At 44.1% G+C, this 25155-nt stretch overlaps 1 long non-coding RNA gene across 2 annotated transcripts in view; it reads left to right on the top strand.

Annotated features, from left to right (window-relative positions):
• Positions 1 to 16919, top strand: part of LOC108699876 — a 54180-nt gene extending 37261 nt beyond the window's left edge. For both annotated transcript variants that reach the window (XR_005963741.1, XR_005963742.1), the window contains 2 exons: positions 9097 to 9212; positions 16269 to 16919. This is a non-coding gene — a long non-coding RNA (uncharacterized LOC108699876). The remainder of the gene's footprint in view (positions 1 to 9096; positions 9213 to 16268) is intronic.
• The last annotated feature ends 8236 nt before the right edge of the window (positions 16920 to 25155 follow it).

Here is a 25155-nt window from a genome sequence, read left to right as displayed (position 1 = left end):
ATACAAATATACAGAGAAGGAATGTTCTGGGCACACACTAAGTTATATCCTTGAGCAGAGCTGTTTAGTTGGAGGTTTGTGGGTCGAATGGGGCCCTCCCGGAGATATTTATTGCCCCTAGAGTAACCACGGTGTCCACAGAGAGACTTATCAGGCTCTCGCATGAAATAGCCCACAGTGTGGGTTACACTAGTGTAGAGGTTTCCAATTAGATAAAGGGCTATATCAGATTTTTCGGGTGGGAAAGGGCCAATATTAAGAATAGGTAAATATCTGGGGACCACAGCATCCCTAGCCTGACTTTCCTGCCCCCGGGGCAGTTTCTCACAGGCAGTTAGAGGCTCTCAAGAGTACATTGTTCAGGGGATGAATATACAGTTACAGATGTGAGAGAATAAAGAGGCCTGCATAACCCTCAGGTCATTTGGAAGACAATATGTGACCTTATAGAGGAGGCTGCCTTCTACTGCTTTGTCTTTATCATGCAGATTGGCCTGCCTGCCCCTCACGTCCTCATCCTCTGTCTGTCAATGGCTGGGGGCCGGCAGCAAAGTACAATCCCTTTGTTAAGATTTGTAAATCAGACGCCTTTTCCTCGTTTCTGTAAGGGGGGGTGTGAGCAGCGCAGTTTATTTTCCCACCAGCTCATCTGGTGCATAGCTATACTGAGCATCCTCTGCAGCACCATGGCTATTTAGTGCTCTTAAATGTATTTCCACGTGTTCATGCCTTTCTGTTCACCACATCTGACTCTTGAAACAGTGTAGCAGAAGTCCATCCTACACCCGGGTATTGGGAAGTTGCTCAGAATTACCCTGGTTCAGAATGAACAGCGCAGAGACAGTCACTGCTTTCAATAGCAATGACAGTTGCACAAATATTGGGACATTGTATCAGGAGTCAGAGGCAGCAGTGCAGAGAAAGGGACAGACAGACACAATGGCAGTTACACAGAACTATAAACCCAGTGAGATTGAGGAATGCATGGATATTGGGAAGTTGTATCAGGAGTCAGAGGCAGCAGTGCAGAAAAGAGAAAGGGACAGACAAAATTAAAGTTACACAGAACTATAAACCTAGTGAGAATGAGGAATAAATGGATATTGGGAAGTTGTATCAGGAGTCAGAGGCAGCAGTGCAGAAAAAGGGACAGACACAATGACAGTTACATAGAACTATAAACCCAGTGAGAATAGGAAATTAATGGATATTTGGAAGTTGTATCAGGAGTCAGAGGCAGCAGTGCAGATACCCGCACATAGAGGAGAGAGCTGGACACAGTGGCTATACATATCAGGAGTAAGAGGTAATAAAGGTGCCGAAGTGTCTTATTCCTGTGTCTCACCATCTAGATCAGGAGTTAATAGGAGTCCTATTTGTCACGCTTGAGTGTAAATCCCAATCCCAGAGGCACATTCCCAGGAGGGTCTCACACTGTCTCCCTTTCCTTTCCCCTTTTGTTGTTTAACCTTCAGTGGCTTTAACCATGTCAGCCGCTCGCCTCTCATTAAATGGCCTTCCCACTTCAGAAGACAAATGTCCCCGCTAGTGTGACAAATCCATCGCCTGCTGATCAGTGACATCCTGGGGGCTCAGGCTTTATCTGTCAGATACATTGTAACACTTTATTGTACTTGATATCTTCTCTGTATATGTATACTTGGGGAGGAGGGACCTGCCATAGTGTTTCTCTTGGTTTAAAAGTATACAGTAGGGTTACAGGGTCCCGGGAGTATTTCTCATGCCCATGAGACAGGCAGGTAGAGCACTGGCAGCCATGCAATCTAGGAAACCTCAGTCATCATATTGACTTTAATCACTGTGCAGACATGAGACCTGTCTCTCAAGCAAGGGATTATGGGTAGAATTGAGTGACAGTTCCCCTTTAGAAGATGTTCTGTATGAATTGTGTTATTTCACCTGTGCTCTGCCTTAGGTGGGGTGTAGAGGCTTTTGATGTGAGGTGTGGAGGCAATAAGGCAGATGCTGGTGTCAGGGAGACATAACAAGCAGCTTTTGTGTCATCCCAGGTGAATGTGCCAAACAGGAATCCAGAATAAAGGGGTCCCCTGTGCCCTAACCCTTCTGTCTCCTGCTATGGATGCATGGAGCGAGGATTTTCACACATTCGGCTTTGCCCCCCTGCCAGCCTGAAAGAGCCACCTTTGACGTGACTGATAAAATAATAAGCCGGGCCCCATCTCTCCCAGGTATTTATAGGGCTCAGCCACCCCCCAGAGCCACTAACAAACACTCTCGCCTTCTAATCTTTTGTAATGGTGAGACCCCTCTGTCATCTCGGCCACCCCTTCAATGCTTGGTCCCCCTCATGTGCGTCACAGCCCCCTCCTAAGCTTATCTTGGTGCCAATCTTTCCCACTCAGAACAAAGCAGGCTAAATAGCTGACCCCCCAGATATAGGGGGCACACCCTCTGGTGTATTGTTGAGATCTTCCCCCCTCATTAACCCCGTAAGCCATGCACACCCATGCCCCCTGCTTATGCTGGCAGAGCCTGCTATGAGCCCTTTAACCTTTTCACTGCCTCGTAAAGGGGCTACAGTGTTCCAGCCCAGGATAATGGCTCACCAACGCCTTTGAATTACCCAGCCTGTGATTTAGGGGATTTAGAGTTTGTTAAACCCAATACGATTTGTTTTTACTTCCAATAGATTGTTAGCTCTTAAGTCCAGTCCTGTCTCTTTTATATGCAAATGTTTCAATGCTCCCCAAGTCTCTTTCTGCTATATATATTCAGAGAACATTTTGAGGGACATGTTTTTACTTTTACCCGCAACACAATATTCCCCACATCTACAGCAGCCGTGGGTGTAGCTACAGTATGGAACAAGTGTAAATCCCCAGTGGTGGGGGGAGTGAGGGGGGCAGCGTGGGGCCCCTCCGTATTCCTGGCCCCGGCTGTGTTGCCTTATGTGCATGCGATTTAAGCAAATCCTGCAGCATTTAGCCGGGAATGTCGGCTCGTGTGTCTGGGGAGCCCATGGTTACTCACTGCTAGAGGGTATTTATTGAGCGATTAAGGCTGATGTTTTCTTTAGATACAGAGGAGGAAAGAGTGACGGGGCCCAGACAGACTGTACATGGAATTCAACCTTGCTGCACTGCAACTCCCTGCTGTTGCACAACTATTCCCTGCATCCTCTGGCAACAGGGAATACACGGAATGTTCCACCCCTTTCCTGGGCATCTCTGGTGGCAGATTTATTGCTTCGTGCCCAATGCCACATGGGAAAGAGACTCACTGCTCTGTATTTAGCTGTCCTGGTTCCCGGGCAGCACAGAGTTAATACCGGATTCCCAACTCCTCCTGAGCGGCATCTCACAACTGTGCAAATCCCACCAACGTCCTGTCATTCCCGGCACCTCGACATGGGAATGTGGGGAAGTGCCACTTCCACCCTTTGTATGGCAGTTGTACCAGACTTACCCGCCCTGCTGCTCTACCACCTGTCACATTTGGGTGCGGAATACTTCCCTGCCTGTTGGTCACTATTACTTGTTTGTGGGGCATGGGGGGTATTATCATTGCTCTGTGCATTTTGGCAGCAACCTGTGAATTGCCCTGATGGAGTTGATTAGTAAACAGTGGGGGCAAATGACTTATTAGAGATAAACCCCCACATCAGTCATCCTGCTGCCACTCCCAAATGGTTGGTTTATTGCTGCCATAGAGCTTTCCTTGCACCTTCCTCTACTCACAATTGAGTCTCAAGGTTGTATAACAAATGGTCTGACCAAATGGTACCAAAACTGCAGCCTATCAAAGTGCCCTTGGGCTAAAGGGGCCCAGCCTAAAGGTCAGTTAGGGGAAAATTTGGGGTAAGTGTTTATTTGTGCCCTCGGTACCCCTGGAACTATAGCAGGGTGACTGTTACCCCAATGTTTATATATATATATATCTGTAACCTTGTTATGAGCTAAGGGGGCCCAGCCTGAAGGCCAGTTAGGGGGAGATTTGGGGTGAGTGTTTATTTGTGCCCTGGGTACCCCTGGAACTATAACAGGGTGACTGTTAGACCAAAGTTTCTATATATCTGTAACCCTGTTATGAGCTAAGGGGGCCCAGCCTGAAGGTCAGTTAGGGGGAGATTTGGGGTGCTAATTTGGTGTGCTACAACCCTATAGAGAAGCATAGTGCAAATACTTGGGTACAAAGCAGTGTGTACAACAGGTGGCAGTACTGCAGGGTCTGGTTTACCCCTTGTCTATTGGTATTAGATTGCAAGCTCTGTGGGGCAGGGAATCCCTAGGCTCCCTATATAAGGCCAAATCCAATGTAAGTGGGAGGGGTGCAGCCGATTAGCACTTGTCTTCCCCAGGAGCATAAAGTGGATGTGTCAGGTGCTGGATCTGGAGGCTGCATGTAAGGTTGCCACCTGGCTGGTATTTTACTGACCTGCCCAATAAAAATGATGGTTGATCCCAATGTTATTAATAGGGAAAAAAGATAAATATATACGAAGGCCGGTATTTTTTCCAGAAAAGGTGGCAATCCTAGGTGCATGTGAGAAAACCCAGCGCAGCACTTTACTTCCTAATGAAGGGGTAATGAAATCGGATTTCTCACCCCCACACACACACAAGGGTGGGGGAGGGAACACTTCTCACCTATTCCCTGGTAACCTCTCTTCCCTTCCAAGCACCTTTAGCAGGCCTGGACTGGCAATCTGTGGGTTCTGGCAAATGCCAGAGGGGCTGCTGTATGGTTCCATAGAAAGTTACCATATAGTGGGCGGGTAGTGGGCTGTTTGGGCATCTGTGTACTTGGAATGGCAGAGCCTATTTTGACTCCCAGTCCAGGCCTGACCTTTAGTGAATATTTGGTTCCTGCCAGAAATTCAGTAGCAAATCTCATGATAGGCAGGGATGGCTTAACTCCTGCCTGTCCTCTCCCTTCTTATATCTAATGAGCAGAAGAGCTTGCACTTTATTATGGCTGGCAGAAAAGCAAGCATTCTGGGAAGTCCCCTTTTCTTCAGCATTTTCTATATATGGCACCCTCTAATTCTGGGGTTGGGGGGTGCTACTGATACACGTGCAATTGGGAGCATATAAAGTCCTGTGCAAGTCTCTCTGTGAATGGGCACAATGGGATTGTGTGAGAGCCAGTTGTGTTGTTGTATTCATCCCCAGGAAAGCTGATACACTGACACACAATGGCCCCCCTCCCCCTCACTGGATATTTATACTCCGTGCTGAAAGGTGCAATGTTTGTCCCCTCTTTATCTCGCTGTTCTTTTGCCAGCAGATCTGTAGCAATCGGATTGTGTGAGAATTTCCCACACTGCCTGGGGGAATGGAGCCACAGTGGCAGAAGCTTTGTGAGTGCAGTGGGGCAAGGAATATGCACCCCCTCCTTACTTTTACACACCACAGCCTTTCAGGCAGGAATTAAAGCTTGTATCGGTGACAAAGAAAGAGGAATTCCCACAGATCTCTGCTAAGGGTCTCATGTCCAACCCCCCACTCCCTTACACCCCTGCTAGGGTTGCCACCTGGCCAGTATTTTACTGGCCTGGCTGGTAAAAATGATGGTTGATCCCAATGTTATTAATAGTAAAAAAAGATAAATATATAGGAAGGCCGTTATTTTTTTCCAGAAAAGGTGACAACTCTACCCCTGGCCCATGTCAACTAAACAGGCCCTTATATGGTATACGTTGGGTTACCAGCCTGTAATTCAGAATAATGGCACCCAGAGTGGATTTACTGTAGCTTATACACGCTTTATGGCAGCTGAGATTCTAGCTATCTGTATAACAGCATTCTGTCCCAGTGGCTGCACAGATTCTATCAGATACCCTTTGGAAGCAGCAGCCCTGCCCTGCTTTATAGCTAAGATTGTAGCTATCTGTATAATTCTGTCCCAGTGGCTGCACAGATCCTATCTGATCCCCATTGGGAAGGTAGGTAGAGTATAAGTAGCAGTATTAAACACATGCTGGTTAGCTTGATAAAAGACCATAAGGTCTGAAACGTTGCTGTAATGCCCTTGCACCAATAAAGGCTGTTATATTTAAAACTGCAGGTGCTGGACTAATTTATTTGTCCCCATTGGGAAGGTTACATGAAATGGGAAAATAATGGATGCTGATATCATGAATTCTGTATCCAAATCTTCTCTCTGCCGTCATAGAATTCAAGCAGCAAACCTGAGATTTTCATTCCTTTCTCTGTACCCAACTCCCCCCGTCTGCCCCTTTTCTCTCTCTTTTTATGGTGCCTTTGCGGAGGAACCGGTTTTTCTGTCAGAAGCTTTTGTTTCTCAGAAAGTTGGAAACATTGCTTAAGGGCTTGATCAGATTTCCTATACTTACTCTTTTCTTACCAGCGTCAGGCTCTGCTAAGGCACCTGCTGCCAATACACTGCCATGGGGCAACAGCACCAGGACACTCCACTCCCCATATTGGCACATAATTCTCTTCCCTCGTGCCTCTGATATTCACTCTGTACTGGCAGGAACCACAACTTACATTCCATCCATACATCATAATAAAATCATAGCTCTCTGTACCTTGATTGGTATCTGCTACAATCCCATGACCATTGGTTGGTATCCTTATTAAAGGGGTTGTTCACCTTCCAAACACTTTTTTCAGTTGAGTTGTTTTCAGATTGTTCCCCAGAAATAAAGACTTTTTTCAATTACTTTTCATTACCGTATTTATTTTTTACTGTTTTTCCAAAATCTAAGTTTAATGTTCATGTCTCTAGTGTTTCAGTCTGTCAGCTCAGTAATTCAGGCGCAGACTCTAAACTGTTACAATTTTGCAACATTTAGATGATACATCTCTGGAGTATTGGCAACTATTGTATCAATTCTAACAGCTGCCTGTAATGAAACCCAGAGATTCTGCTCAGCAGGGACAAAGATAAGAGACATATCAACTAAATGTATCCATTTAGAACAGTTTACAGGGTCGACGACCCCCCCTTCCCAGGGCTGCTTCAGAATGTGAAAATTACACTTTACACTTCAATATTAGAAAAACGGTGACACATAGAAGATAGAAAGTCATTGGAATAAGTTGTTATTTCTGGTGATCTCTCTGAAAACAACTAGTTGTTTGAAGGTGAACCACCCCTTTAAGGACCATGATACACAAGGTCATTTTTCACTGGTGTAAATACAGCGGCGGAGAAAGCGCCTCATGCAACATTGCCCTACGGGCTTCCCATAGTATTCCAAGAGTTCTTTAGTATCATCCAATCTCAGTGTTACAATGTATCACTATTAAACCTTCAGCTTTCTAAGAACACCTTGTTGCACCCATAGTACCTGCACAATTCTATGACTTTTACAGACACATTTTCAGGTGTGACAAACGCCCAGAGAACCCCATTGGGGTGCCAGTGTTTGGGATCTCGAAAATCCCAGAATTGCTCTGTGTGCCATGGCCCTAAAACAGGAATGCAGCCGCCTCATCTGAAAGAGAAAGCAAGTGCCAAGAGGCCTAACATTACACCTAAACCTGTGAAACTGGGTGTGCAGAGGGGGTGGTGAAGGCTCTTTGTTAGGCACGTCTGACAAATAGATGAGACCAGATTAGAGGGAAAGGTCACTGCAAAGTAAGAATGTGCCACACTATAGGCCCGAATCCTTTCTACAAAACAACCGCCAAGGGTCACCTAGAGCTGGAGGGCAGATTTGCCCTGAATTTAAATCTTCTCCTGCCCTGTAGTGGCCTGGTCCCACCCTCAAATGGACTGGTTAGAGCCTGCACATTTGTAATATGGAGAACTGGGGAAGGCACTTTATATAGGAGGTGGTAGCTCAATGGGTGGCACATACTGCACCTTCTGTCTGGGACTGGGTGCCAGCCTGTTTAGTGGTGCCTACCCCAGGGCTCATACAACCGTATGCCCCACTATGTTATATAAAAGCAGAGGCTCTGTGGGTGGCACATGCTGCCCCTTCTGTCTGGGTGCCAGCCTGTTTAGCAGTGCCTACCCCAGGGCTTGCACATCCATATGTCCCAATAAAGACAAGCACAAACTGATTCAAGGGAAGATACACCCTCAGGTTGAGAAAGCTCAGTTCTTTGCAGGTGATATCAGGTAAAGCAGTTTAACTGTAACTGAGGGACAGAAGTCACCCCCCTGAGGTATCTTCACCCTCTGTTACAGACATGAGATGTTACACCTTCCTTTTTGTATTAGGGATAAGCCCTAAATATGTTCATTATGTATAGCCAAATCTTCTTGGAGCACCTTCCCTGCACCCACATCCCTTTGTGTAGCAGTGCAGGGAGAGCGGTGTCTGCGTGTGACGGGATTAGCTCCGTGTTCAGTCTCACTGGAGTCTATTTATATTTCTCATGGGCCGCCGGTGCCATGTCAGCCTTATGGCCTTTAATACATAAACCTGTGGCTTTTATATGCACCTAAACAAACACCTATGTGAGCAAATAGCTTCTCTCGCTCCGGCTCTCCTCACTTGTTCTCCAAGGTGCGCCACGGATCTCCATAGCCCAGTTCCGTAATGGGGGGAAAAGAATTTATTATTGTCTGCAGTTTGGGTTAGAGTGGATACTGGCCTTTTCCGAAATAAATATACCAGAGGCGTTGATAGAGGAGCTTATTTGCCGACACACAGCGAGGCATTACTCATTTACTATTGTGTTTAATATGTACCCCTGGACCTATAGCAGGGTGACTGTTTCTATATATCTGTAACCTTCTTATGAGCTAAGTGGGCCCAGCCTGAAGGCCAGTTAGGGGGAGATTTGGGGTGTGTGCTTATTTGTACCCTTGGTGCCCCTGGAACTATAGCAGGGTGACTGTTACCCCAATGTTTTTATATATATATATATATATATATATATATATATGATAAGGGGGCCCAGCCTAAAGGCCAGTTAGGGGGAGATTTGGGTTGAGTGCTTATTTGTGCCCTGGGTACCCCCGGAACTATAGCAGGGTGACAACCCAAATGTTTCTCTTACTCCAATGAACTACAACTTCAGATACCTTAAGGTTAGTTCTCACTATTGTTAGATAGAGACCCTGGCAGTAATGACTCAGTAGATCCAATCAAACCCCACCCACAAACCTCTCCTGTCTTCTCTATTCCAGGTGTGCAACTGCGACAGATACCTGCACATCTCCCAGGACAAAATGTCTCGACTGCTGCAACTTCACAGTTACTTGAGGGACACAAACCAAGTGCCAGATGAGCCCCCCACATTCCAGTTAGTGCCAGCACATTGTGTCATGTGAGCTAGGAGTGTCATAATGTTCACACTACAGGAATCCCCGTCTGGTTGCCAGGGCAAGATGTTTTTGTTTTAGAAACAAATGCCACTTTAGGCCAAAATGCAGTGGGTTTGCGGAGTTCCCACGGGCAGGAAAGGGTGCGTAGCATTTTCACCTGTGCTGCCATTCCTTAGCTGCCTGTTCGCACCCTTCCCCGCTCCCCCTTCCCACTGTTTATTCTGTCTGCAGATAAGTGTGAGAAAAACTTGCTGGTTTGCCTTGCAGTAAAGGTGTGTCCTGCCAGATGCCTATCCCTATTCCCTTGCTACTTTCCCATTGCACTCTCCCCTCCCTAACTGCACTGGCACTCGGCACTAGCAGCGGAAAATGGTCAATTTCCTTCCAGCCCCGGCCAGCCTTATAATCCTAGCCCCTCACAATTAACTGATAGATTGATGCCTGCACTTGCTCTCACTCCTCTCTTCTTTATGGCTGGTGACCTCACACGGTGGCTGAGATTGCTTCCATGTGCCACACAGTAACCTCCAAAATTGCCCCTTTCTGTGCTTTGTCACCCAGACACTGTAATAACTAAAATAATAGCATTAAATGGAAGCTTTACCCCCCAGCAACTGCAGGCTCTTCAGCTTGGAATCTGGATCATAGATCTTTAAAGGGCATATAAATCCAAAAATAATATTTTGCCTCATGAAAGGATATACCATTCTCAGTATCTCCCCCATATCCATTTATTCTTCCTTCTCACTGGTTTTACAGTTCTGGGAAAATCTATCTGCTGTTATCAACACAAACTGCCTGCCATGTTGGTTCTGCCTGAAAACAATGTAACAAAACGCAGCGGCCATACTGTTACATTGTATCAAGTGCAGAGACACTAACACACAGAGCGAATAAGGAATAAATGGATATTGGAAAGTTTCTTAGAATTAACATTGTTTCAGGAATCAGAACCTACAGTGCAAAGAAAGAAAGGGACAGACAGATAAGATGACAGGTACACAGAGCTTAAAGTGATACTGACACTAAAAAACTACTTTTTAAAATATGAATGTGCGTTACCAGGGCCGCCATTAGAAATCACGGGGCCCCGTACAACAAATTTTTTGGGGCCCCCTGGGCCCCAACACTGACGACCAAGCTCCACCCCATATCCCGCCCACTCCACATCGCAGCGCTAAAAAAGTAACCCCCCCCACACAAGTTGTAAAAAGCTATTGATGGTCAGGGCCCCCTTATAAAAAATTGGGGCCCCAAAAAAAAAAAAATTACAATTTTTTTTTTTTTTTTTTTTAAAAACATTGGTGGCAGGTGTTTTTTTAAGTTTTATAAGTTAAAAACAAATTGGGGCCCCAAAAAAAAATTTTAAAAAAAAATAATTTTTTTTTTGAAAAAAACTGGTGGCAGGGGCCCCCTTACAAGTTAAAAAAATTTGGGGCCACCAAAAAGAAAATTAAGTTTTTTTTTTTTTTATAAAAACCAAAAAAAAACAATGGTGGCAAGGTGCCCCTTACGAGTTAAAAAAAAAATTGGGGCCCCAAAAAAAATGTTTTAAAAAAAAGATTGTTGGCAGGGGCCTATAGAATATTAAAATAATACATTGGTGGCCAGGGGATTAAAAAAAAAAAAAACACAAACTGGTGTTCAGTAGGATTGAACTCATGGCTTCAGTACTTCAACTTCGCCTCCTTTCGTGACTTCGGGTCTTTTCACCGCTTCAGGACTTCAATTTCGGCTGTTTTCGTGACTTCGGGTCTTTGCGCTGCTTCAGGACTTCGGCTTCGGCTGTTTTCGTGACTTCGGGTCTTTTCGGCGCTTCGTGACTTCGGCTTTTTCCGTGACTTCGGGTCTTTTCGGCGCATCGGCTTCGGCTTTTCGGCACTTCCGCATTCGGCAACGCAGAGGGAGGACGTACGGCTCGGGCGCTCGTTAGGGGGGCCCGGATCTTCAAAAAATGCAGCGCTGCCGGGCCCCCCTTCATGCCCGGGCCCGGTACGCTTGTCCCCCCTGTCCCCCCCTGATGGCGGCCCTGTGCGTTACAAAGTTACCTATAGGTCATGTTGAGTATTTTTTGCGGAGAGGTTTGTTTTTGTAAGTAATTGTTAGTTGAAGTTTCTAAACCTGACTGTTTTGCCAACCTGACTGTCCCATCTCAGCCGGTCAGAGTTTCTAATGTTAATGGACTCCTGCTGCACAAATATGGCAGCCCCCTCATTCAGGAACATGGGGCATCAGACAGTTAATGTAAATGCATTGTGCAAATACTGTATGGCAAAGTCATAAGAAGCTTTCAAAGGCATTATTATGATAGATGTTTAAATTTTTAATTTCTGGTGTCAGTATCTTTTTAATTACTGACAATTTTCTTTCATTACCAAATCATATTTTAGGTGGCGTTTCCCCTTTAAATGTGCAGTGGTGATCAAGCTTCTGTTCAAGTGTGTTCACAGCCAGTACTATATAATTTTGCATACTTAGGGGGTCATTTCCTGTCAGCGTCTCACTTCCTGTTTACTGCGTTAGACTTGGCTCAAAAGCAGGAAGTTACAAGCGCTGCAGACAATTGATTCCCCCTTTATGTAAATCCGGTCATACACCTCGAGATCCACTTTGTTGCAAAATGAGCATAGGGAGCCAGATACTCCCTAGGGCCCCATACAGCCACCTGCATCATACACCTGAGGTTGCATTGTGTTTTAGTGTAGTGTCACTTTAAGTGATATTTCAGCAGTGGGGTAACATCATTTAAGGGCCCCTGTTTATTGAAAAATGTCCATAAACATATGTTAAAGTGCTTATACAGTAAGTCAGTGCCCTAATGGGGCCCACCAGCAGTTGCAGGGTAGTTGCACTGCTGATCCTGAGGTAACTGCATAATTCCTGAGATACCTGCCTTTCCTTATCTTCTATCAGTGACTCTTTATTCTGACTAGTGACACTTACCTCTGTAGCCCCGGGGCAGGGGTGACATCCCAGCATTCCTACACCATCCTTTCTCACACAAGCCTCTAATACCCATAACATAAATTTTTTTAGCTGTTGCTGTTTTGTTTGTTCTGTTTGTGCAGGTACGGCCTTCGCCGGCTCATCAGTCATTCCTTTAGATACATGGCTGCATTGCATCCAGCACAGTCTGCGGCATGCTTTCAAGCTTTGCAGAATCTGGGACCTGGGCGGCTCTAGTAAAGGAAAGTGCTTCATCTGGTGCTCACGGCTTGCTGACAGCTGGGGCTCTCCAAGTTTTTGGTGCCTGTCAATGTCCCATGTGCATCAGATGGTGTTGGAGAGGGGCAATTTGCCCACTGCTGTTGGCTGGAGGGCAGCAGTACAGCAAACACCCCATGTGCCAGGGCTCTAAGGGGGGTACACTGACCAGCACTCAATGCATTTTCTTAAAAACATATCCAGATGTTCCTGCTGGAACCGGGCTCTTTACCAAGGTCTCTGGCAATGACTGAGAGCCAAGGTTATTCATTAGCACCTAAATAACCAATTGGCCCCAGCTCTAATTAATTAGCAACCCCATCCCTATCCGATTCATTCCCTTAGGTATTATCCTTGAGATGGAAACCAGATCTCCCGTTCCAGTTGTTCCCACCTGCCGCTTCATTAACCCTTTCCCCACCCCCCAACCTCGCTGACATCTCATACGCTGACAGGCACCCCTCAGACTGACTGCACCGTTGGTTCCCATCACATGCACTTGCTGTTAGATTTTTAAAATCCCAAGAGTAGCCCCTGTACACTGAAGCAACATAAGGCATGCTGTTAGTTGTTATAGGGACTATTTCCTATGTACGGGGAAGGGGCAAAGTGCAAAGAACAGGGCTAGTCTGCCTTGTTTTCTGCACCTTGCACATAGTATGTTGGGACGGTTACTGCTGCTCTGTGTGGCCCCTGGATACCCCTATAAAAAGAGTACCTAAGCAGCAGGTATGGACACCCACCCTCCTTTGTCCTGTTTGTGTCCAGTGATGGATGGGTGTAGGATTGCCACCTCACCCCTTTAAAACCCGAACACATATGGAATCCACAGCCTGCATGGCTAATTAGCAATTCATTTAGATGCATGATGCAGACTGAACTGATTTATGTTCAGCCATGCATCGTGCATCTAAATGAATTGCTAATTAGCCATGCAGGCTGTGGATTCCATATGTGTTTTGGTTTGGGTTTTAAAGGGGTGAGGTGAGAACCCTAGAGGGGTGCACCAGAGGATATGATTACAACGTTAACCCATCAATGTTACAACATATCTCTGGCCATTACCGGTCATGGAGTGTGTTGGGCATTGGCCGGCCCCAGCTGTGACGTTGGCCTACTATTCAGTGACCATCTAGAGCTGAGATGCCTTTGGGAAGGGGGGGGGGGGTTGCTGAGAAATCCGAAATACCAAACATTCCTTGAAGTGTGCAAAAGGTCAGGAAACAATGGCCGGCCCTGAAACAATGCCGTACATTTTCTCCTCTTGGCCGACTTCCCTCGCCATGGAGAGGAGAGTCACATCTGACTGCCTGTCAAACAGGGAGATTCAGGGAGCTTACAGTCTAAGATCTCTATCACATTCCCATCAATGTATACCCTAGTGAGCTTACAATCTAAGGACAATCTAAGATCCTATTGCCACCAGTACCTGCACCAGTGAGCTTACAATTTCAGATCTCTATAACATTCCCATCAATGTATGCCCCAGTGAGCAATGTATGCCCCAGTGAGCTTACAATCTAAGTTCTCTATCCCATTGCCATCAGTGCCTGTACCATTGAGCTTACAATCTCAATTCACTTTTACATTCCAATCAATGTATGCCTCAGGGAGCTTACAATCTAAAGTCCCTATCATGTTCCCATCAATGTATGCCCCAGTGAGCTTACAATCTAAGTTCTCTATCCCATTGCCATCAGTGCCTGCACCATTGAGCTTACAATCTCAGTTCGCTTTTACATTCCAATCAATGTATGCCCCAGTGAGCTTACAATCTAAAGTCCCTATCATGTTCCCATCAATGTATGCCCCAGTGAGCAATGTATGCGCCAGTGAGCTTACAATCTAAGGTCTCTATCCCTTTGCCATCCGTGCCTGCACCATTACGCTTACAATATCAGGTCTCTATCACATTCCCATCAATGTATGCCCCAGTGAGCTTACAATCTAAGGTCCCTATCACGTTCCCATCAATGTATGCCCCAGTGAGCTTAGAAAGACAAGAAACTGTGCTTTACTGGCAGCCAGGTACATTATGTGAAATTGCAGTTCTATCTGTAGGAGCGAGGGAGTTCCAAGGCTTGCGGGCTGCACTGTAAGAATTGAGTTCATGGGCCGTGAGGCCAGCCTGGAGGTAGAAGGAAGCTGTGCTTTGTACTCCCATTTCCTTTCCCTAATGTTAGAGTGACAGTCCTCATCCTCTCACACCTTGCACAGGTCCTGGGGCTAACAAGTCACACTAAGCCTTGTCTCACTTCCCTATGAAACCGTCTCTACACAACTCTGACAGCCCCGACAATGCCTGACGCAGTGTATAGCCCTCCTCCTCCTCCTTCTTCTTCATGCCTCCACTTGTTACTTTTGTTTCTTTCTACAAACTGGAACGTTAAATGGTCCCACGAGTGTCTGAGCTGGAGCCTCTAATTGTAAAAATATGTTCCCCCTGCACCACAAAACAGACAGGGATAAAGCTGCAGACAGCAAGGTGGTGGTGTGGACAATCAGAAGAAAGCCCTTAGCGCAGGTGTTCAATAGACTGTTGCCATACTGATTAAATATATATTTGTAAATTGAAAGACTTTTTACTTCTAACAAGTAGAAGATTGGAATAGAGAGAAGAAAGCTAAGCTAAAGCAGAGCAAGTAAAATCACAATACTTGGAGAGAGAGAGAGAGAGAGAGAGAGAGAGAGAGAGATGGGAGCTCAGCTAAAGCAGAGCAAGTAAAACTGTGACCCTTGGAGAGAGAGAGGGAGAGAGAGAGAGAGAGAGAGAGAGGAGCTATGCTAAAGCAGAGCAAGTGAAACCATGACACTTGGAGAGAGAGAGAGAGAGAGAGAGAGAAGGGTGCTAAGCTAAAGCAGAACAAGTAAAACCATGATACTTGGAGAGAGAGAGAGAGAGAGAGAGAGAGAGATGGGAGCTAAGCTAAAGCAGAGCAAGTAAAACCATGACACTTGGAGAGCGAGAGAAGGGAGCTAAGCTAAAGCAGAGCAAGTAAAACCATTATACATTGAGAGAGAGAAGGGAGCTAAGCTAAAGCAGAGCAAGTAAAACCATGACACTTGGAGAGAGAGTAGGGAGCTAATCAAAAGCAGAGCAAGTAAAACCACGATACATGGATACATGGAGAGAGAGAGAGAGGGGAGCTAAGCTAAAGCAGAGCAAGTAAAACCATGATACTTAGAGATAGAGAGAGATGGGAGCTAAGCTAAAGCAGAGCAATTAAAATCATGACACTTGGAGAGAGAGAAGGGAGCTAAGCTAAAGCAGAGCAACTAAAACCATGATACTTGGAGAGAGAATTGGGAGCTAAGCTAAAGCAGAGCATGAAACCATCATACTTGGAGAGAGAGAAAAGTGGGAGCTAAGCTAAAGCAGAACAAGTGATGAACCCATCACAATTGGAGAGAGAGAAGAGAGCCCGCTCGACGAGGAGCAATCAATATCGTGGGCAGATATCGATCGGGAAGACCTGTCGGAAGCCCTGATAATCGCACAGATAAGCTGCCGAATTCGTCTAAAGGACCAATATTGGCAGTTTTATCTGCCTGTGTATGGCCACCTTAAATTAAAGCAGAGCAAGTAAAACCATGATACTTAGAGAGAGTGAGAAGTGGGAGCTAAGCTAAAGCAGAGCAAGTAAAACAATGTTACTTGGTTAGAGAGAAGGGAGCTAAGCTAAAGCAGAGTAAGTGGAACCATGATACTTTGAGAGAGAGATGGGAGCTAAGCTAAAGCAGAGCAAGTGAAGCCATTGTACTTTCTATAGACATACCTCTATCGTGCTGGATTTACTGCTCATTCATTCCCTATTCTACATCTCACACAGAATCAGAAGATCAGACAAGGTGTCCCAGTAGTGAAGAGCAACAGTGGCTGGAAGAGTTTGGGATTTGCCAGGGCTCTCTTACCCTTCCCAGTGGCGCAGCCCTGCAACTGGACTCCATACCCCCAGGCCTTCTGCACAAGTTGGTGCTCCTCTTCTGCTGCAGCCAGTGTGGCAAGGTATTCTGGGAAGGCTCCCATTTTGGCAGAGTAGTGTCCCAATTCAGAGAGGTCCTGCAGGACACTGGGGAAAATCTCGACTGGCTGGCGGACCCGAATCCCTAAATGGATGGACAATAAAGACGGGTGCCCAATTACTCTGTGCTATTGTGTCTGTCCCAGACCACCATTCCTTAGCAGAGCAGTGAGTGTTCATGAGTCACGTTGCTAGTTGCCATGTAGCTGCCATTGTTCCTTCCTGTTGTTTTTTTCCTTTTAATGAACATTTATGGACAATACTGTATTTTATGTTTTCAATATGGTTCCCCCATCTTTTATTCACTGTATTTTATTGCTATAAAGTGCCCAAAAGTGCCGGAGAGGGAAGTGACATACTCTTCTGAAAAGATGGCCTTTGTATATGAAGTTATACTTCGACATTCATGAACTTCCTCCTGAATCTTTTATTTCTGGATTAAATGACGTTTTGTTCCTGTGCAATTGTAATCCTGTGACTCCTGTAAACCTGTGTATGCCCCCCCCCCATCATCTCATATTCAGTTGGCCTGGCCTGTAGGGGGCACTGACTAAAATCACTCTAAGACAAGGTTCTCCATAGCACAACTTCTCATTCGTTCACCATCATTTATCAGGCCTCTACATCCTGACTGGAGCAGATAAACAGTGGTTATCTCTAGAATAATACTTAATCTAGGTCATCAGATCTAGAAGATTTCCAACCCATACATTGGTCATCTCAAGAATACCTAATCCAGGCCACCAACACATACATTCACTCACACAATCATCATGGTTTCAAACACAATGAATCCGGGTAATCTATACAGCGTCCATGTCTAGAGTAATTCCTTAACTAGGCCAATCATCCAGATGTCAGGTCTAGAAAGAGACTTAAAGAGATCCTGTCATCGGAAAACATGTTTTTTTCAAAACGCATCAGTTAATAGTGCTACTTCAGCAGACTTCTGCACTGAAATCCATTTCTCAAAAGAGCAAACAGATTTTTTTATATTCAATTTTGAAATCTGACATGGGGCTAGACATTTTGTCAATTTCCCAGCTGTCCCTGTCATGTGACTTGTGCCTGCACTTTAGGAGAGAAATGCTTTCTGGCAGGCTGCTGTTTTTCCATCTCAATGTAACTGAATGTGTCTCAGTGGGACATGGGTTTTTACTATTGAGTGTTGTTCTTAGATCTGACAGGCAGCTGGGAGGGGGGTGATACCACTACAACTTGCAGTACAGCAGTAAAGAGTGACTGAGGTTTATCAGAGCACAAGTCACATGACTTGGGGTAGCTGGGAAATTGACAATATGTCTAGCCCCATGTCAGATTTCATAATAGAATATTAAAAAAATCTGTTTGCTCTTTTGAGAAATAGATTTCAGTGCAGAATTCTGCTGGATCAGCACTATTAACTGATTCATTTTGAAAAAAAAATTTTTCCCATGACAGTATCCCTTTAAGCAAGGATGCCCATACTATTCATGCTGTTGTCATTTCTAGAGGAATATGTAATCCAGGTCACATACGCAGTGGTCATCTTTAGAATTCCTAATCCATGCCACCCATAAAGACATCAAATCTAAAGGAATATCTTTTCATGTCACCCATAAGGACTCCAAATCTAGAAGAGTACTTAATCCAGGTCACATATGTTTAAATCTTCTCTAGAGGAGTTTTTAATCCAAGTCAAGCCTAAATGTATCAAATCTAAAACATATATAATTTGTCACCTAATTCAGGTTGCCCACACTGTCACAATGTCTTGAAGAACACCTAATTCAGGTCACCCATAAAGACATCAAGTCTACATGAATACCTAATCCAGGTCACCCATGCTTAGATCATCTATAGAAGAGTTTTTAATCACACTTAAATGTATCAGATGTAAAGCATATCTAATTCACGGTCACCGGTGTCTTCAGTAGAGGAACACCTAACCCAGGTCACCCAGAAAGACATCAAGTCTAGAGGAATACCTAATCAAGGCCACACATGCTCAGGTCATCTCTAGAAGAATTTTTAATCACACTTAAATGTATCAGATGTAAAGCATATCTAATTCACGTCACCGGTGCCTTCAGGAGAGGAAAGCCTAAAGAAGGGCACCCACGTAATCACCATGTCTGGAAGAATGTCTAATCCAGGTCCAATCATATAGTCAGGTCTGTAATAACATACAGTATATTCCAGGTTACCTGTAAAGTTGTTACCTCTAGAATAATACCTAATGAGCTCACAGGCACTGTTTTTGCCTACTCCAGTGCTGTATCTCTAGAAGAGTAATTAATCCAGATGACCAAGAAAGGCATCACTTCACCCGATCAATGATTATCATTAGAGGAACTCCCGGTCACCCTCACAGCCTCCAGAATAATTCATCATCTAGGCCACCCACAAAGTGATCATGTCCAGGTCACCTGTACAGTCATCGGGTCAGGGAGAATACTTAACCAGGTTATCCATCCAATAGTCTAGAACAACACCTAATCTACTAGAACTCCCAGCATCCCCACATTCGGATCTTGTTTCTCTGTGGATCTTGGGAGTTGCAGTAGCTGACTCGGTTTAAAATGGAAACTGTTCTTGTCGATATTTTTTATTTTCCAAAGCCCACACCAGTATTTGCATTAGTTGTACTTATTATTACTCTTATTATAAGTATGTAATATATGGGGAGAGTGAGGGGGTCTAGAATGTCTGCACTCTCTCTATCTCTATTCCTATTCTATTAGTCAGTGCTGGGAAGTAAAACTCTCTCTGTTCCCACGCTCTCCGACACATTTTAATGAATTAACTAAAGGCCACACCCTGTTTTGTTTCATCTGCTTCCGAATCCTTTGCCCTATTGGCTGCCTCTGGGCCCTGCCTTTCTGTTGCTGGAGACATGGGCGTGGCTTTGGAAGCCTTTAGGGACCTTGGAGATTCGCTTGCAAGTTGTGAGTCAGGTGCTCAGGCAGCACAGCAGCCCATTAACCCTTCTGCCACCGGTGCAATGCACCTCTCTCTCTCTCTCTTTCTCTGGCTGCAAGGAGTTTTCCCCAGAATTTGGTCATTTTATCTCTGAGGAGAAGGAAAATTATATCTTCCTTGTTGCAGCTTGTGATTCCCTTTAGTTGATCATCCGAGCAGTGACGTGACTGACCCGTCTCTGGAATGTGCCGTAAGAAAGAGACTCTCAGCTTCTGTTTGTAGCTACAAACATGCACCTCTGCCACATTCTAATATTCTGCAGAGAGGGGTAAGCTATATGGCACCTCCCTCCTTCCATATTTATAAATGCAAATATACAGAAAAGGAATGTTCTGGGCACACAATAAGCTATACCCTCATACTGTACTGTGTAAGGGAATCAATATGGCACCTCCCTCCTCCCATATGTATGAATACAAATATGCAGAAAAGCAATGTTCTGGGCACACAATAAGCTATACCCTCATACTGTACTGTCTAAGGGAATCAATATGGCACCTCCCTCCTCCCATATGTATAAATACAAATAGACAGAGAAGGAATGTTCTGGGCACACAATAAGCTATACCCTCATACTGTACTGTGTAAGGGAATCAATATGGCATCTCCCTCCTCCCATATGTATAAATACAAATATGCAGAAAAGGAATGTTCTGGGCACACAATAAGCTATACCATCATACTGTACTGTCTAAGGGAATCAATATGGCACCTCCTCCCATATGTATAAATACAAATATACAGAGATGGAATGTTCTGAGCACACAATAAACTATACCCTCATACTGTACTGTCTAAGGGAATAAATATGGCCCCTCCTTCCATTTGTATAAATACAAATATACAGAGAAGGAATGTTCTGGGCACACAATAAGCTATACCCTCATACTGTACTGTCTAAGGGAATCAATATGACACCTCCTCCCAATATATATTAGAACACAGTATTATTTTGCTAATTCCCATCATGCTTATAAAGCAGGAATTCCCTTTAAAGGGGTTGTTCACATTTGAAATAACTTTAACTAGTATGATATAGAGTGATATTCTTCAATTTGCAATTCGTTTCAGTTTTTTTTTTATTGAAGGTTTTTGAGTTATTTAGCTTTTTATTCAGCAGCTCTTCAATTTGCATCTTAAGCCATCTGCTAAGTAGGGTACAAATCCCCCTAGCAACCATGCATTGATTTGAATAAGAGACTGAAATATGAATAGGAGAGGCCTGGATAGAAGGATCAGTGATAAAAAGTAACAATAACAATACATTTGTAGCCTAACAGAGCATTTGTTTTTAGAAGGGAGTCAGCAACACCCATTTGAAAGCTGCAAAGAGTCAGAAGAAAAAGGCAAATAACTATAAAACTATAAAAAAAAAAAAAAAAAAACCAATTGAAAAGTTGCTTAGAATTGGTCATTCTATAACATAATAAAAGTTACCTTAATGGTGAACCACCCCTTTAATGAACCAAGCAGTATCACATGATACAAGATAATGTTGGAGAAGCCTCACTGTGACCAATAATGAAACTTGACCAATACTGTCAGGACTTTCCCTAAAGCATTGCTATACCACAGTAGTCAGTAGATTAACAGGGTGATGCTGCTACAGCCTTTCCAACCTATGACTGTTGCCGAGGGGTATACTTAAGGTTGGGTTTATTGGATTTTACCCAGAATCCCATTTACCTTCATTAGCAAAACTGTAATAACTGAAAATAACCACAGAAATAGGTTCAAACTCGCATAACCTGCCAAAGTTTGTAAAATTAACATGGTAATTAGGGGGTGTGGCCACAAAAATGGGCATGGACAAAACAATTTCGCCACACAACTATTTGTCCCTCTTTTTATTTCCAAAATGTTGGGAGGTATGCAACACCAGTTCCCACAATGCCTTGCAACTGGCTTTTGCTACATTGTTTCAATTGTCAGAGCCAGCAGTACAGGCAGACACGTACGTCTTTCAATAGCTAATAAAGGAGAAGTAAACCCTAAAAATGAATATCTTGGAAAGTATCGGCGACGCTCACATGCTTAGTGGGCTCTGAGCAGCTGTTGAGAAGCTAAGCTTAGGGGTCGTAACAAATTATCACACAAAATGAGGTTGGCCTGTAATATAAGCTGATGCTACAGGGCTGATTATTAAATTTTGGTGCTAGTTGCACTGGTTTCTGTGCTGCCATGTAGTAATTATCTGTATTAAAGGACCAGTAACATAATTTTTTTTCTTAAAAAATTTGTTTCTTTTTAACGAAAAAAAACCACCAAGACAGTTTTAACTTTTAATTAAGAAATTACTTACCAATTCTCTGCATGCGCTCCTCTTCAGAAACGGCGATAGGGCGACGATCCATTGCGTGGCGCTCAATTTCTCCTCCCTGGCTATCTCCTATAGAAGGCAGGGTGGAATTAAAAGTTAAAACTGACTGGTGGGTTTTTTTTCGTTAAAAAGAAACATTTTTTTTTTTAAATTATGTCTACAACTTACCTTACCTAGAATCCTGACTCCAATTCATCTGGGCTTCACGAAAGGTAGAAATTCAGTAAAAGTTACCTGGCAGATCTTAGCCTCCATATATATATACATAACATAGAAAAACGTAAACATGGAATATTAGTAAATTTAGATGCGGAAAAAGCATTTGACAGGATATATCATACTCATCTTCTCAGACTACTTAAATTCCAACATTTTAGTCATCAATTAGTCATCAAACTTTTTCGGAATCTATACACTTCCCCATCAGCCTTTCTTACGGTAAACAATATAAACTCAGATAAGTTCCCTATAAGAAAAGGCACCAGACAAGGCTGCCCTTTATCCCCCCTTTTCTTTAACATAGCATTAGATCCATTACTTTGGCACCAGGCCCAAAATCATACATTTCCAGGCCTCACCATAGGACAAACGCAATATAAAATAATAGCATTTGCAGACGACATCCTACTATTCATAAATAAACCGAAGCATGATATCCCTGTAATAATGGAAACTATCAACAGATACACCACCTTCTCAGGCCTAAACATAAACTATGATAAATCAGAAGCTATTATGCTAAAACATACCATCCATACAGATTGGACACAAAACAACCCTTTTAAAAAAGCACAACATCATATCAGCTATCTAGGGATTAAATTTACAAACCATCACACAGATACTTATAAACTAAATATAAGTCAAACTTTATCCAGTATCCAGAGTGACTTAGAGAACCGGAAGGCGATAAGCCTATCATTCCTGGGAAGAGCATACCTTCTTAAAATGGTATACTTTCCCAAGCTATTATATAAAATCCAGTGCTACCCTCCTATCTAAAGCAATCGGACCAGAAACTTATAAATAAAATATTTAGAAACTTCAGTTGGGGGGGTAGACCACCCCGGATTGCACTATTTAAACTCCAATATCCCAGAACTAATGGAGGCATACATTTTCCAAACATAAGAGAATACAACAAAGCATCTTTGCTGCGTCACGCTGGGGACTGGATGTATAATACCAACACTTATAGCAACATAGAATTAGAATGCAAACTGATGGGAACCACATACCTAAACCCCTTGCTCCATCTCCCTCCCAAGGAGCTCACACAAACACAAAAAAATGAATCCTTTATTCTTAAATACACATAAAGCATGGAGGAATACTCGCCACAGATGGAAAGCCACACAATCTCTTTCATTATATCTACCATGGACTGGTAACAAAGAATTCTCAAGTGGCCTAATAACAAATGTCTTTAACAATTGGTGAAAAGAGGGTATATATTGCGTCAGAGATATACTTACCAAAAACCTAATGGTTATCATTCAGAAGCCTCAGCCAAATATCCTTCCCTCTGTGGTCAATATTTCTATTATTTACAAGCTTCTCGCTATGCGAGAGATGTTTTACATAGGATGACAGACCAGGATATTTCTAATTCTCTAAACTATATATGGAAAGGAGTCAACACCCTGCACTCCACATCCTACATTTATAAACTTATTAGGGCAATTCCTGGCCCATCGACAAGTGATACCCCCTTTGGAAAATGGTCAGACACAACACCAATTCTCCCTGCATCTGACGTTATTAAACTTCACTCCCACTCTATGAGAACAATACCAAATCATGGCCTTACAACTGTTACATCAATCATACCTGACCCCTCTAAAGAGGTTTAAAATGGGCTTATTGTCCAATTCAAAATGCTTAAGATGCTTGGAAATGGAAGCCTCATTGACCGCCATCAGAAATCGCAGGGCCCCATACAACAAAATTTCCTGGGCCCCCTGGGCTGTGCCCACCAAAAGCCCCACCTACAGGTCTGCCCTCCCCACCACACAGTAAAAAAAAACCATTGGTGGCTAGGGTACCCACATGTTAATAAAAAAAAAAAAAATATTGGTGGTCAGGCCTCCTCATTAAAAAAAACATTTGTGGCCAGGCCCACGTTATAAGAAAATTGGTAGCCAGGGCCCCCCATAAACATCCATGTAAAAAAATTTGCCCCCCCCAGAAGTTTAAAAATGATTTGGTGCCCAGGGCCCCACCACACAACAGGGACCACAAAGGGTTACTTTTAGTGGGGCCTCGCCATGTTACACTTACTTCATTAGTGTGGCCCACCTGCTGTCAGTGAGCTGCCAACTACAGAAGGGAGGAGAGGAGCACAAGTGGCTACATCTTCTTTCAGTGACAGCATTTTCTTCCCTTATTGGTCACAGAATTTCAAGCCCTGGTAAAGCTGCATGGTAATTGGATGAGCTGGAGAAGAAGTTCAAACCTCAGCAATCCAATCCCTGAGCAGCTCAACCGGGACTTAAACTCAGTGACCAATAAGGGGAAGTATTGGACAGAAGAAACCTCCCCTTGTGCTCCCGCCCTGCCTTCCTGAAGTCAGCAGCTCTCAGAAAGCAGGGAGGCCTGGCTAATCAAGTAAGGTCGGTGTGGCTAGGCCCCTCAGGGCCCCCTACAACTCTCTCCCCTGTCCCCCCCTGATGGCTGCCCAGCTCATTGATACACTGTATATGGCCGTGTCCAATTATTAATACATTCTGGCTAAAAATATATAAATACTGGCAATCACTGACTAAACAAACATTCAAACCCAATATAGAGTGGGATCTATTTAGCAAAATTAAAGGGACACAACAAGTATCCAAAACTAACAAAGCATTGGCAGAAAGATTAGCAGCAACAACCTATTCAATCTATTAACCTAGTTAAGAACAAACTACATTTCTTGTTCTATATGGACTGGTTGGAAGCCTCTTTAAATAAAACCACCCAAACTGATAAGTTTGTTGACACCTGGACCACATACATCTTAAGCCTCTCCTCTGATATCAGACAATTCAATGTTTCTACCTTCCGCTATACCCCATGGTATGACTTAGGGCTCTTACAGACGAGCGTTTTTACCTGCGCTCCCCTGCGTTCAGCCGCAGGGGAGCACAGAAATAGACGCATTACATTTTTTCCAATGGGGCTGTACTCACACAGGTGCGTGTAGGCGCCGAACGCAGGTTGAGACGCAACATGCTGCATTTTTCGGCACCTACATGCGTCTGTGTGAGTACAGCCCCATTGGAAAAAATGTAATGCCTCTATTCCTGCGCTCCCCTGCGGCTGAACGCAGAAAAACGGAACGCAGGGGAGCGCAGGTAAAAACGCTCGTCTGTAAGAGCCCTTAGAATGCCTACGAGGCAACAACCCGTTAATCTTAGCCATAATGACTTGAAC

This window comes from Xenopus laevis, chromosome 8S (genome assembly GCF_017654675.1).
Source record: "Xenopus laevis strain J_2021 chromosome 8S, Xenopus_laevis_v10.1, whole genome shotgun sequence".
In the NCBI taxonomy this organism is placed as follows: Eukaryota; Metazoa; Chordata; class Amphibia; order Anura; family Pipidae; genus Xenopus; species Xenopus laevis.
Note: the sequence above shows the minus strand (reverse complement) of the source record. Positions and strands in the feature narration are given on the sequence as shown.